At 42.0% G+C, this 14,581-nt stretch overlaps 1 pseudogene; it reads right to left on the bottom strand.

Annotated features, from left to right (window-relative positions):
* Positions 1-135: 135 nt before the first annotated feature.
* Positions 136-12,585, bottom strand: LOC120185391 (annotated as a pseudogene).
* Between the last annotated feature and the right edge of the window lie 1,996 nt (positions 12,586-14,581).

The raw sequence follows: 14,581 nt of genomic DNA, 5'->3' as shown, positions 1-14,581 counted from the left end.
ACTGTAACAATTACACTACTTAAACAAATAATTATTCGAATGCACTATATTAAAATTTTTTTTCTTTACATTATTCAACCACTTTTTCCCGCAAATAATCGGAATCTAACGATGAAGGATAAATTTGCAATTAAATACCAGATAACGACGAAGAAAGACTTCTTTTGTGGAACCATCTCAAAATAAGTATATATATATATATATATATATCAAACTGGAGAGGGTAGAGAGGTCGTTGGATCAGCGGAAGATGGAATTTCTTGTCCAACTCTACAACCTTCCAACATAAAGACGATGTCAGCCATGGCTGGCCTATCAACTGGCTCAGGTGCCGAGCACAGAAGACCCACTTTGACCCCTAACAAGAACTCTTCCCATTCTGATGATTTTGGGTCTAACTCAAACAGCCCTGGCTCTGTCAACTCTGAGATTTCCCCCTTCTCCAATTGCTTTTCACCCATTTCACAATGTCTTCATCTTGGCTAAACATCACCGGTTTTCTTCCAGTAAGAATTTCCAACACTACGATCCCAAAGCTGTACACATCACCTGTTAAAACAACTTCAGGTGCTACATACCCTAGACTCCCAACTGGGGTTGAAGATGATGACGCTTCAGCTGGGGTTGCTATTATGAGTTTCTCGAGTCTGAATTCCGATAAATGAGCCTCAAAATCAGCATCGAAGAGGGCGTTTTGCGGGTTGACATCACCGTGAACAATTGATAAAGAGTGCAAAAATGCTAGGCCACGAGCAATGCCTAGTGCAATGAGATGAAGCATTGGCCAATTGAGCATATGTCCCTCTTGGTGAGATGCTTCTTGGAGGAGGGTAGCTAGGTTTCCATTAGGCATGTAATCATAAACAAGGAGTCTTAAATCCGGTGGTCCAGCATAGTAACCTCTTAAGACTGTTATGTTTCGATGCTTTACCTTCCCCAACAATTCAGCTTCTTTTCTAAAGGTAGCTTCTTCTATCGATCCATCAACGAGACGACAGATAGATAGGACCATTCCATCTTGAAAGGTTGCCTTGAAAACAAGTCCATATCTTCCTCGACTCAAGACATTTTCCTCGTCAAATTGCCTCGTCGCTTCGAGTGTCTCCACTAGCGTTATCTTGTTATTGAACATGACTAGTTTTGGACCTCCATTTTCACCACTTCCATGACTCTGGTCTGGTCCTGAACTTACACGAGCCGGACTCCTCTTCTTCTCGCTTGTTGCCCATCCTCTCAGCTTCTGCCACCACCGTATAAGGCTGTAGATATATCCACAACAAAACACAGCAAAAATGCAAGCTCCGCCGACAACCATAGCAATCAGTAGAATCAGCTTCCTCTGCTTTCTTTTTCTTACATTTGCACATTCTCCTAATGGCTTCCCACATAGTTTGCATTCATTAAAAATATAGAGAATCATTGAACCAAGAACCTAACGAATTCGGAATCTCACCTTCAAGATTATTCCTCGACAAATTCAAGTACTTTAAACTAGACATGTTTGGAAAACTTAATGGAATGTCTCCACTCAATCTATTCGATGAAAGATCCAAACTTGTTAAGTTGGATAGTTTTGACAATGAAACTGGTATGTTACCTGAGAGCTGATTTCCATCTAATAACAAAGTAATCATAGAAGAACATTTGGAAATTTCCTCTCGGATTAAACCATCTAACTTATTGGAACCTAAATCAAGCTCTTTCAAATGAGATAATCGAGAGAAATTACCTGGTGGATTACCCTTTAGTTGATTTGAACGTAGCTGAAGCACTTCAAGATCAGAACAATTACCGAGCTCCACCGGTTTCCTGCCCGAAACTCGATTGTCAGACAACGAGAACACAACTAAGGACTGCAAAAACCCATAGGTACTCGGAATCCGACCAGTGAACTCATTAGCACTGAGATTCAAGCATAGTAAACCAGCCAAGCTGCTAAAACCTTCAGGAACATCACCGGATAACCTGTTTTCTTCTAAAGCAACAACATGTAAACTTGACAGCCCAAAAAGTTCAATAGGCAACTCACCGGAAAGCTGCTGCTTACTTAAATCAAGAGATGTTAATTTCATCAAACTCCCAATATTCGCAGGAATCCTCCCTGAAAACCCGCAAGCACTTAAATTTAAAACCACCAGACTAGATAAATCCGACAATCCATTAGGAATTTCCCCAGAGAATTTGTTGTGACTGAGATTTAAAGTAGTGAAATTACCCAACCGGATTATATCTTCCGGCACGGTTCCGGTCAAGTTATTTCCACTCAAGTTTAACGTTTCAAGTTCTGAAATGCTCCTCAAGCTTCTCATTTGACTTAAAAAGACAGGTTATTTACCGGAAAACCGGTTTCCTTCTAAATTGTTGACGAAAACGGGTAAAGAAAACGAAAGAACACGAGAATTTTACGAGGTTCGGCAATGTGCTTACGTCCTCGGTGCCTAGGCGGCGCTAGAAGTTTTATTCAATGATTTTTTAGGTCTAGGTTACATCTCTATTTATAATAGAAAACCCTGGTACATAATTACAAAATCAACCCTGTACCGTACCGCGGGGGCTGCGCCCCCACACCCCTAACCCACATAATTCGTAACCCTACAACGAGACTTTTTATGAGCCATACATAACAAATCTCCACCTTGGCGAATATCCTGCCCCTTGGAAACTTCAATGTGGGTTGGGTTACCTTGCTTCTTTAACAACTCGAAACATTCAACAAGTCCAAGCAATGCTTGAACTTGTCTGTCGTAACTGGCTTGGTGAACATATCAGCGGCATTCTCATCAGTATGTACCTTCTGAAACAAAACCTCTCCAGATGCAACCAACTCTCTGATCTTGTGGAACCTTACATCAATATGTTTAGTTCTAGCACGATACACCTGATTCTTAGCCAAGTGAATAGCACTTTGATTATCACAAAGCAACTGAACTCCACCTTGTTGAACACCCAACTCCTTCACTAAACCAGTAAGCCATAAAGCTTCTTTTGCAGCTTTAGCCGCTGCCATGTATTCAGCTTCAGTTGTAGATAGTGCCACGACAGATTGAACAGTAGACTTCCAGCAAATAGGCCCTCCACCAAGAGTAAACACATACCCTGTCGTAGATCTTCTATTATCCAAGTCACCTGCATAATCTGAATCCACATATCCTACAACCAAAGGATTATCCCGCTGACTCCCAAAAACATTCCATGTCCCACAGTACCCTTTAAGTACCGAAAGATCCACTTGACTGCATCCCAATGTTGCTTACCAGGTTTAGACATGTACTTACAAACTTGACTACAGCATGAGCTAAATCAGGACGAGTACATACCATCGCATACATCAAGCAGCCAACAGCATTAGAATACGGAACCTTTGCCATATTTCAGCTTCCTTATCTGTCTTAGGGCACTGTTCTGATGAGAGCTTAAAGTGATTCGCCAATGGAGTGCTAACTGGTTTCGCGCTGCTCATCGCAAACCTTTCTAGCATTTTCTCAACATAACCCCGTTGAGATAGCCGCAGTTTCCTTGAGTCTCTGTCCCTGCAAATTTCCATTCCAAGAATTTTCTTTGCAGCACCTAAATCTTTCATATCAAATTCCTGACTCAATAAAGTTTCAAACCGATAACATCATCCATGTTCTTCGCAGCAATCAACATATCATCAACATACAGTAATAGAAAAAAAAGAACCATCATCAAGGCTCTTAACATAGACACAACAATCATACTCACATCGGTTGTAGCCAATCTTGATCATATAGGAGTCAAACCGTTTATACCACTGTCTCGGAGACTGTTTTAACCCGTACAAGATTTCTTCAATCTGCAAACTAAATGCTCGTTTCTAGGTTGAGTGAAACCTTCAGGTTGCCGCATGTAGATCTGCTCCTCTAAATCACCATGCAAAAAAGCAGTTTTAACATCCATCTGCTCTAAATGCAAATCCCAACTAGCCACCAATGCAAGTACTGCTCGGATTGAAGTGTGCCTGACCACAGGAGAAAAGATTTCATCATAATCAACTCCTTTCTGCTGTGAAAAAACCCTTCGCTACCAACGAGCCTTGAACTTCTCCCCCTCTTTTTCTGTTACTGCTGGTTTCTTCTTATACACCCATTTGCAACCAATCGGCTTCTTACCCTCAGGAAGGGGAACTAACTCCCATGTGCGATTGTGATTCAAAGACTCCATCTCCTCAACCATGGCTGCCATCCACTTGTCGTTTTCCTGACTAGTAACGGCATCATGAAAAGTAACTGGATCATCACTGCTAACAGTAAGTGCAAAAGATACCAAGTCTTCAAAACCCAATCTGTTCGGAGGCTTTATATTCGTCCGTCTCACCCTGTCTCTGGCGAGACTATAATCCTGCAAATCATCCGTAGTGGAACCACCAGAAGTCGGTTGAGAAGTTTCTGGTTTCTCAACCGGAAGCTGCTCGAAATCTACCACTGTCGTGTCTTGCTTCTGCTGCAACATAGACTGTTCATAAAAAACGACATCTCTACTAATCACAACTTTCTTCGCAACTGGATCCCAGAACTTGAATCCTTTGACACCTTTCTTGTAACCCAGAAAAATGCACTCCTTCGATTTTGCATCAAGTTTGGATCTCTCATCAGCAGGTACATGCACATAAGCAGGACAACCAAAAATCCGTAAGTTATCAAAACTAACATCATGACCAGTCCATACCTCTTCTGCAACTTTCCCAGCCAGCGATGCCCTTGGCGATCTGTTGATAAGGTAACACGCCATGTTAACAGCCTCAGCCCAGAAGTGTTTGGGAAGCCCCGCATTCAACCGCAAACATCTGGCTCTTTCATTCAACGACCTGTTCATTCGTTCCGCAACACCATTCTGTTGTGGTGTCTTGCGCACTGTAAAATGCCTCTGAATCCCATGCTCCTTACAGAATTGTAGGAACTGTGAATCTGTGTACTCCGTACCATTATCAGACCGCAAACACTTGATTTTTCGTCCTGTTTGGTTTTCTACCTCAGCTTTCCACAGCTTGAACTTCTCAAAAACTTCAGATTTCTGTTTCAAAAATACACCCAACTTTCCGTGAAAAATCATCAATAAAAGTAACATAGTACCTAGATCCACCCAAAGACGATGTCGTGGAAGGCCCCCATACATCAGAATGCACATAATCAAGAATCCCTTGAGTTGTGTGCTTCGCAGTCTTGAAACGGACTTTAGTCTGTTTACCAAGAACACAATACTTGCAAAAATCGAGCTTACAGCTTTTGACACCATGCAACAAGTTTCTCTTGTGTAATTCTGCCATACCACGTCACTAAGATGAGCAAGGCGCATATGCCACAATTTTGTCGTATCATCACAGGACTCAACAGAGTGAACTCCACCTGCAACGGTACTCCCTAACAATCTGTAGATATTCCCTGCAGTCATCTTACCTTTCATCACAGTCAATGCTCCTTTAACAATCCGAATGGTTTCCCTATCCTCGTCAGCCTTAGGGATAAACCATTCTTGTGCAAAGTGCCCAAGGAAATCAAATTCTTCTTCAAGTCTGGGATATGTCGAACACCACTCAACGTCCGAACGGAGCCATCGTGCATCTTAATTCTGAAATCACCAATACCAACAATATTGCAACATCGATCATCACCCAAATAAACCGAACCAGAATTAACCGGCCTGTATGTCGAAAACCATTCCCTATTTGGCGTGATGTGATAAGAACATCCAGAATCAAGAATCCAAGCATCCGTCAATTGTGTCGTTGAAATAGAAAGCATATCACCCTCACTGCAATCAGAAGTATCATCCTCGACCACGTTCACAGACTTGGATGAGCCATCACCTTCTCATCGGTCTGCTTTTTCAACTTCGGACAGTCTCGCTTCATATGTCCCGCCTCCTTGCACTTGTAACAGTGAATCGTCTTCTTATCCCTGGATTTGGATCTGGAATTCCGCTTCCCGGACCCTGCCTTCTCTGGCTTCCGTCCACGATCTCGATTACCCTTGACATATAAGCTATCAGCTTGAGAGCTTTCCCCTGCATTCTGCTTCCGCTGGTTGTGAGCCAACAAGGCTGCAGTAATCTCCTCAACGTTGATAGTCTCTTTCCCATATGTAAGAGTAGTCACCATGTGTTCGTAAGAGGAAGGCAACGAACACAACAGAATCATCGCTCTGTCTTCATCCTCAATTTTCACATCAAGCCGAGCCAGATCAGAAACGATTTGATTGAAGACATTCACGTGTTACGCCAAATCGTGATCGTCCTGCATCTTCAGCCCATACAGCCGCTGCTTCAGATACAGTTTTGTCGTTAAGGATTTGGACATAAACTGACTTTTCAACTTCCTCCAAATTTCGTCTGGAGACGATAGATGCATGACGTGATACATGACCTCGTCCGCCAAGCATAATCGTATGGTTCCTGCCGCTCGCTGCTGTAATTCTTCCCAATCTTCCTCATCCATCGACGCCGGCTTTGTAGGTCGCAAAGCCTTCAAGATCCCTTGCTGCGCCAATAGATCCTTCACCCTCGTTTGCCATAATCCGAAGTTACCCTGACCATCGAATTTCGCGACTTCGAATTTTGCTCTTGACATCTGATACCAATTGTTGACGAAAACGGGTAAAGAAAACGAAAGAACACGAGAATTTTACGAGGTTCGGCAATGTGCTTACGTCCTCGGTGCCTAGGCGGCGCTAGAAGTTTTATTCAATGATTTTTTAGGTCTAGGTTACATCTATATTTATAATAGAAAACCCTGGTACATAATTACAAAATCAACCCTGTACTGTACCGCAGGGGCTGCGCCCCCACACCCCCAACCCACATAATTCGTAACCCCACAACGAGACTTTTTATGAGCCATACATAACATAAATAAACTACCTTTAACGAACTGCAATGTAGGAGTTGATTGGGAATCTAACCAGTTAGTGAGTTGTTGGCCACTCTAAGCTCTTGTAAGTTGAAAAGGTTGCCAATTTTACCTGGTAGTAAACCAGTAAAGAAATTCCCAGAAACATCCAAAACTCGCAACGTGGTCAAACTGGTCAACCAAGATGGGAAAACGCCATGGATGTGATTCTCGTGAAGGTCCAAAACCTCCATAACCGCAACGCAACTTCTAATATTACGCGGCTTAACAACTTCCTTGAATTCATTGAATCCTAGCTGAACGATTCTCAAGGACGCTGTTTTGTTCCCCGATGATTTACAGAAAACGGTTTCCGGAACCGGGCCGGAAAGTCCTTTACGCGATAAAGCAACACTTGAAGATTTGGAACCGCGACATGCTTTCCGGAAGCAGTCCTTGAAGCATATTATCTTCGGCGCTCAAATGTATCAACGAAAAATGTTCGCTATAGCCGACGGCAATGTTCCGTACAACTGGTTCGAGTCGAGCCAGAGATACTCCAGTTGCTGGAATTTTCCTATACTCGTCGGAACTTCACCAGAAAACCGGTTGTATGAGAAATTGATGAGTTGCAGTTGAGCTTGTGTCAAGAAATTCAACGGCATTTCCCCCGAGAAATCATTTGAGGATAAGTCCAGGTACCGGAGGGACGGCAGAATCACGACGGCGATTTTATCGGAGAGATAGTTATGAGCTACATTGAGGACTTGTAAATTGGAGGGGTTGAAAATGGAAAGCGGGAGGTTCCCCGAGAGTGAGTTGTACTGGAAGTAAACGGCACGTAAGAGAGCGCACTGAGAGAGCGCGTCAGGGATGGAGCCCCTAAAGTTGTTAGAATGAAGGCTTAGTTTGCGTAGCTCACGTAGATTGGATAACTGATCAGTGAGTCGGCCACCGAGTTGAAGGCGAGGCAAGAGGAGCTCGCGGACTCTGTTGTTGTAACAGACAATGCCACGCCAGTCGCAGGGAGCTGACGGCGTGGACGGGTCCAAGCCGTCGAGAGAGCCAAATGGGTCGCTGAAAACGCTCCGTTTGAAGGATGTGAGCGCTCCGAACTCGGATAAAGTGAGAGCGCTGTATTTTGGGCGTAAGAAGGTGAGAGGAGGAGGTTGAAGGTGAAGAGGGTAAGGAAGGAAAGAATGATAGCCGTTGTTTCCATGGATAAAAAACAGAGTTTGGTTGTGGGGAATGGCAAAGTGTAGTTATGACTGTAAATATTAGCAATAGATGTCTAATCTATGTAAACAAGAACAGAGAAAAGCAAATGAGAAAAGCAAATGAGAAAACAAATCTTCTGAAATTTATTATTTTTAAGCGTGTGTATTACAACTCTCAATGAGAGTAAATGACTGTCCCTTTTTTCCATATGTATGAGATAAGGGGAGGTAAGATAGTAGGCTACCCTCAACACCAGGTTGAGAGCAGCTTCCGTAAGAGACCTCCGAATTATGAAATGCCCTCCGTGGGACTCGATCCCACGACCTCAAGGTTGAGAGTATTTATAGCTAATACTATAGCTATAACAGATGAAGTAACTAATTGCACAATAAATTAACTACTTCAACTGATCAGGTTGCAGTGAACCAATCCTCAGTTGCACAACCATCATGCACATCAGTGAACTTATATGCCATGCATTTACATACACTAACATTCCCCTTGCAATCTTCAACTTCAAACCTCCTTCAAACTCACGCACAAATATGGTCAATATTCATTCAAACTCAAAATGAAATGAATGATCATTTATACTAACATTCCCTTTGCAATCTTCAACTTCAAACCTCCTTCAAACTCAAACTGATATGCTTTTGAGTTGTATCACCAGCAACCGTTGCCTGTGTTTAAAAAACAAAGGTGTTGATAAAGGCTTGGTTAGCGCATCAGCAACCTGCTCGACTGCAGGCACTTCATGCACTTGTAGTTGTCCCATGGCCACCATTTCTCGAACAAAAAACAAGTCCAGCTCAACATGTTTGAACTTGGAATGCAGTACGAGATTAGCACATACAGCGACCGCACTTGTATTATCACACCACAACGTAGCCTTTCTATGTGAAACTACATGCAATTCCCCCAACAAGGATCGAAGCCATACCATCTCAGCAGCTACACAAGCCACACTTGGGTATTCAGCCTCAGCAATTGAACGTGCAACAACCTGTTGCTTTCTAGAGCTCCACGAGACCAAATTCCCATAAAAATATATGCATAATCCTGAAGTTGACCACCTATAATCAATATTTGAACCCCAATTTGCATCTGCAAAGCCAGTCAAAGCCATTCTCGAGGAGGGTGTAAACCGTAGTCCAAAATCAACAGTGCCTTGTAGGTAACGAAGTATTCGCTTGACTGTCTGAAAATGAACATCTAGTGGGGGCTTGCATGAATTGACACACTCTATTCACAGCAAACGCCACATCAGGCCGAGTGATTACAATGTATTGCAGAGCACCAACTATGCTTCTGTACTGTGTAGCATCTTCAAGCGGTGTTCCTTCATTGGCTGACAACTTGACATTTGAGACCATGGGAGTGGGAAAGATCTTTACTCCACCAAAACCATGTTTCTACAAAAGATCATGAATGTACTTTTGTTGACTCAAAACAACATCGCAACCTTTATAACTGACTTCAACTCCAAGGAAAAAGCTCAATGATCCAAGATCTTTCAACGAAAACTGAGCATTCAGGTTGTTTATAACACTTTGAACAACCACCTCTTATCCCCTGTTACGATGATATCATCATGTACACCAGTAAGTACACCAAGCTATCCGAGGTCTTTCAAACATAAAGAGAGGCATCCGACTTGGCTAGGCAAAAACCTTCAGATTCCAGGTATGCCTTCAGTCGCTCAAACCAGCCCCTTAGTGCTTGTTTCAGCCCATAAATCGCCTTGTAGCTTACATACCAGCTCACCATTGCCTTGCTCATACCCAGGTGGTTGAATCATGTACACCTCTTCAGTAAGCAGCCCATTCAAGAAGGCATTGTTGACATCGATCTGTCTCAGCTTCCACCCTCGTGACAACGCCAAGGAAATGATTACCCTGATCGTGCAGGCTTAACCACCGGGCTGAAGACTTTATCAAAATCATCCCTGTTTTTGGAGAAAACCTTTCACCACCAAACGTGCTTTATACCTTGCAACCGAGACATCAACATTTCGCTTTATTTGAAAAATCCATTTACAGTTTACTGCCTTCCTATCTGTAGAAAGAGGAACTAGAGTCCACGTGCCATTCCTTACTAGTGCATCATACTCTGCTTGTGCAGCTTCTTTCCAAAGAGGACTCATCACGGCCTCTGTGATATTTGCTGGCTCTCTATCTGAACTTGAAACGTTATAGATTTTCAGTTTCCAGATTCCATGCTTACTCCTGGTCATCATGGGATGAGCATTGGAAACTGCTTGTGGTACACCACTCTCCACATTTCGTTGAACTTCAACGCACATCTCTGCTGTACCATTTTCTTCTTGAACTCCACGTGAATTGTCACGACAATTGCTAGCATCATGATTCTCTTCATGGACCCATGTGCACGATAACTACTCCCAGAATTACCATCAAGACTTTCTTCTTGGATTCCATACGAAAAATTATTAAAATTACACACATTATCAGTGTTTACCGCACCTTGCGCACGATTATTTAATTCTTCAACATGTGAGGGACCAGCACTTTCAACATTTCCTTCTTGGACCCATGTGCTTGCCGAACCTTGATCACCATGTACAGTATGTGCATTTAATTCTTCAACATAAGTGCCTTCAACATGAGTGGCATTATTATTTAATCCATGTGCGATTACAACATGGGTGCCTTCAACATTGGTGTCTTCAATATGGGTGGCATTATTATATAAACCACGTGTGCCCTCAACAATCTCATTTCTTGGACTAGATGTCATGCTTAAACTATGCATACTAGCTCCATTATCATGGGCGGCTCCATTGCTCGGACCTTGGACCCCATGCGCACTACTAGAGTTCCCTTGGACTTCATGCGCACCACCACGACTCTCTTGGACTTCACGCGCACCACGACAACTTTATAGGACCCCATGCGCACATGCATTGCCACCTTCATTATTCAATCCATTATTTACATTAGGCGCATGGCTATTGTCTGCCGCACTACTACCTCATTCTTGGACCATACCAAGCGCATTATTCAACTCTTGGACACCACGTGAGTTTGCATCACAACTACTCCCATGTGCATTGAACTCACGCATTCCAATATTTGAAATAACATTACCACTATTATTTGCCGCACCATTGTCTCCTTCTTGGTCCACTCTACGCTTATTATAAACTATAGGAAACTGTCCAGTGTAGCAATTTCTTGTCTATTACACTTGCAAACAAGTTGATTCTTATCAAAAGGAAATATTGCTCGTTAAACCTTACATGTCGAGACACAAAAACTCTGCCATCACTATCTAGACATTTGTATCCATGATGTGAGGTGCTGGGCCCAAGAAAAACACACTGCCTTGACCGAAAATCCAATTTATATTGATTAAACGGTCTCAAAAAGGAAAGCAAGCACACCCAAACTTTCATACCAGAGTAGTCAGGAGTTTTCTGTAGAGAACCTCAAACGGGGTCTTACCTGAAACGATCTCAGATGGTAGCCTGTTTATGATTACACTGCCATAGTAAAGGCATGACTCCAGAACTTTATTGGCAGTGATGCTTGAGCCAACATGGCTAGTCCCATCTCAACAATGTGGCGATGTTACGTTCAGCCTTCCCATTCTGCTTGACGTGCTGGGACATGAGATTCGATGATGTACATCATTAGTAAAAAACCAACCCTTCATGGCTTGATATTCACCTCCACCATCACTCTGCAACGCTTTGATTTCTCCAAATTGAACTTCAGCAATTTTAACAAGGTTTAGAAAGCATTGGCTGACTTCAGATTTCTTTCTAATTAAATACACCCAGGTATGTCTGCTAAACACGTCAATAAACGATACATAATATGCGTAACCCTCAGTCAAAACTACAGGTGCAGGTCCCCACACATCTGACACAACCAGCTGAAAAATTTCTTTGTACAGTCAATGAATTACAAAAAGGCGGTTTGAGCTTTGCCTTGCAAACACACAGAACAAACATTGTTCAATTTGTTTTCACTAGAAGAAACATTACACATTTTCATAACATCTTTGACAGTCTTCTCACAGGAGTGTCCTAAGCGCCTATGCCAAAGTTCCAAACTGTTTGAAGCATTGGTCACATTATTCACCATGCAACACGATTTCTTTTCTTCATATAGTAGTAGCTGGTATAAGCCTTCACGTGTGAGCTTCTCTCTTAACAGAATGGTTCGAGTCTGTACATCCTTCACCAAGCACTCAAAAGGGTGAAACTCAATAAATACATTGTTATCACGAGTGAATTGAGATACTGACAGCAACTTCTTCTTAATGTGTGGGACATGTAGCATATTCTGTAACACCAGAGGTCTAAGACTAGAAGACACAAAGCCTTGACCAACATGGTCAATTTTAATTCCTTCACCATTTCCCATTAAAAGAGTGTCGTTACCTTTGTATACAATACCTGAGTTGAACGGAAAAAGATCATTTGATACGTGATGAGTGGCACCCGTGTCTGGATACCACAAAGCATTGGAGTGTTTTGGAACACTGTGAGCTGCTGTCATACTAGGCATAGTGGAAAAGGCGGTAGGTGCAGTATTAACAAATGATTATTGTCTTTATGTTGTTGTAGGATGAGCCTGCGTAGAGCTGGATGGATAGTGGTAGAAGACTGGAGAACTCAGCATGTGATTATACGCATGTACATTCACATGAACAAACTGTTCAGACGGTTTCTTCCACTGCTCAACAAACTGGTCTTCATTGACAACTCCAGTGAAATCTCGATCAAAACAATGATAACATCGTTGAAAAATGTGCCCAAACTTTCCACACAACTGGCACTGTGGTCGATTCGAATTATTGAACCTTCCTCGGCCTCGACCACGATAGCCTCCCTGCTGATTTCCCTGTTGACTACTCATGGGATAATTTTGCTTTTTTGTAACATATGTTTCAGTGACAGACAGAGACCTCGACCCACTTTCTTCTTTTTGGTTAAACAACCATATTTGCAGCAATACCATCGCTTAAAAAGGCTTTCTTCTTAGCCTCACAATCCAGGAGCATTTCAGTGAGGCTATCCAGTGACACTACATCACGAGACGCTATAGCAATAATGGACTCGAATTCCATTGACAATCCAGCAAGAATCACAGTTACTTGTTCTTGTTCAGGTACAACACAACCTGCAGCATTCAACAAATCACAGATTGTCTTAATCTTGGATAAATAATCACTCACAGTCAAGCCAGCTTTCCTCTGATAGTGCAAACTGTGTATGAGAGAAGAAATCTTGGCACTAGAATGAACTCCAAACAATCTTGAAACTGCATTCCAGATTGTGCGAGAGGATGTGAGCCCCGTAAGATGTGGCAAAACCTCCATGGTAACCGTTTTCAACAACCACGAAGCAAGCAACTTGTCTTGTTACCTATGTACAGGATACACTGGATTTTCCTCAAGCTGCCCAGACTCATTTGTAACAAACTGAGATGGAGCAGGACTATCACCAGAGATGTAAGCCAACAATCCATAGCTATAAATTATAAGGGTCACCTGATGCTTCCAAAGAATGTATGTTGACTCGGTAAGCTTTATGACATCCTGTTTGGGTATATGTTAAACACTGGACAGCAAACCAGAAACTGCAGGACATCCTGTTTGGGTATATGTTAACACTGGACAGAACTGAAGAACCATATGACGTTGAGTAACTGCGGTATTCACCGGAGACTGAACACCAACTTGTTGCAAGTCCACCACTTCAAAGAAAAGCAAGAACCTCCAAGAAAAAGCAAACCAGAAACTGCAGGACCGTTTTGGCGACTGATACCATGTAAAGATTAGCAATAGATGTCTAATCTATGTAAACAAGAACAGAGAAAAGCAATAAAAACAAATCTTCTGAAATTCATTATTTTCAAGCTTGTGTATTACAACTCTCAAAGAGAGTATTTATAGCTAGTACTATAGCTATAAAGAAGTACTAATTACACAACAAGTTAACTACTTCAACTGATCAGTTGCAGTGAACCAATCCTTAGCTGCACAACCATCATGCACATCAGTGAACTTATATGCCATGCATTTACATACACTAACAATGACGACCGTATAAAGGCGGGATGACTAAAGTGAAGGATTGTTACTGGAGTTTGTATGACAATAAGATATTTTAAAATTAAGGAAAATTTTATAGAATGAAATAAGACTAACGTGCTGTATGGTCAGATGTTAACAAATTTCTTTAGTTGTTGATGTTTTTTTCCCCTAAAAAAAATCCTTTTATGCTAATTGACTATTACAGAAATGATACATCAAATCACTATAAGCCAAAAATGAAATTGGACATACCATAAATGGATTAAGATTTAGGGTAAAGTACACAAATGATCCCTATTTAGGATATTTTTGTTGAGTCCCCTGACTATTAAAAGTTGTAAAATGATCCCATGGTTATAGGAATGCTTTGTTGAGTCACTCGACTATTAAAATTTACAAATAGTCATCAGATTATCCATTATGTTCAAACTAAAATGGTTATTGGCTATTCATTAT

This window comes from Hibiscus syriacus, unplaced genomic scaffold (genome assembly GCF_006381635.1).
Source record: "Hibiscus syriacus cultivar Baekdansim isolate YM2019G1 unplaced genomic scaffold, ASM638163v2 tig00004004_pilon, whole genome shotgun sequence".
Lineage (NCBI taxonomy): Eukaryota > Viridiplantae > Streptophyta > Magnoliopsida > Malvales > Malvaceae > Hibiscus > Hibiscus syriacus.
The sequence above is the reverse complement of the archived record's forward strand: the minus strand, read 5'-3'. Positions and strand labels throughout refer to the sequence as shown.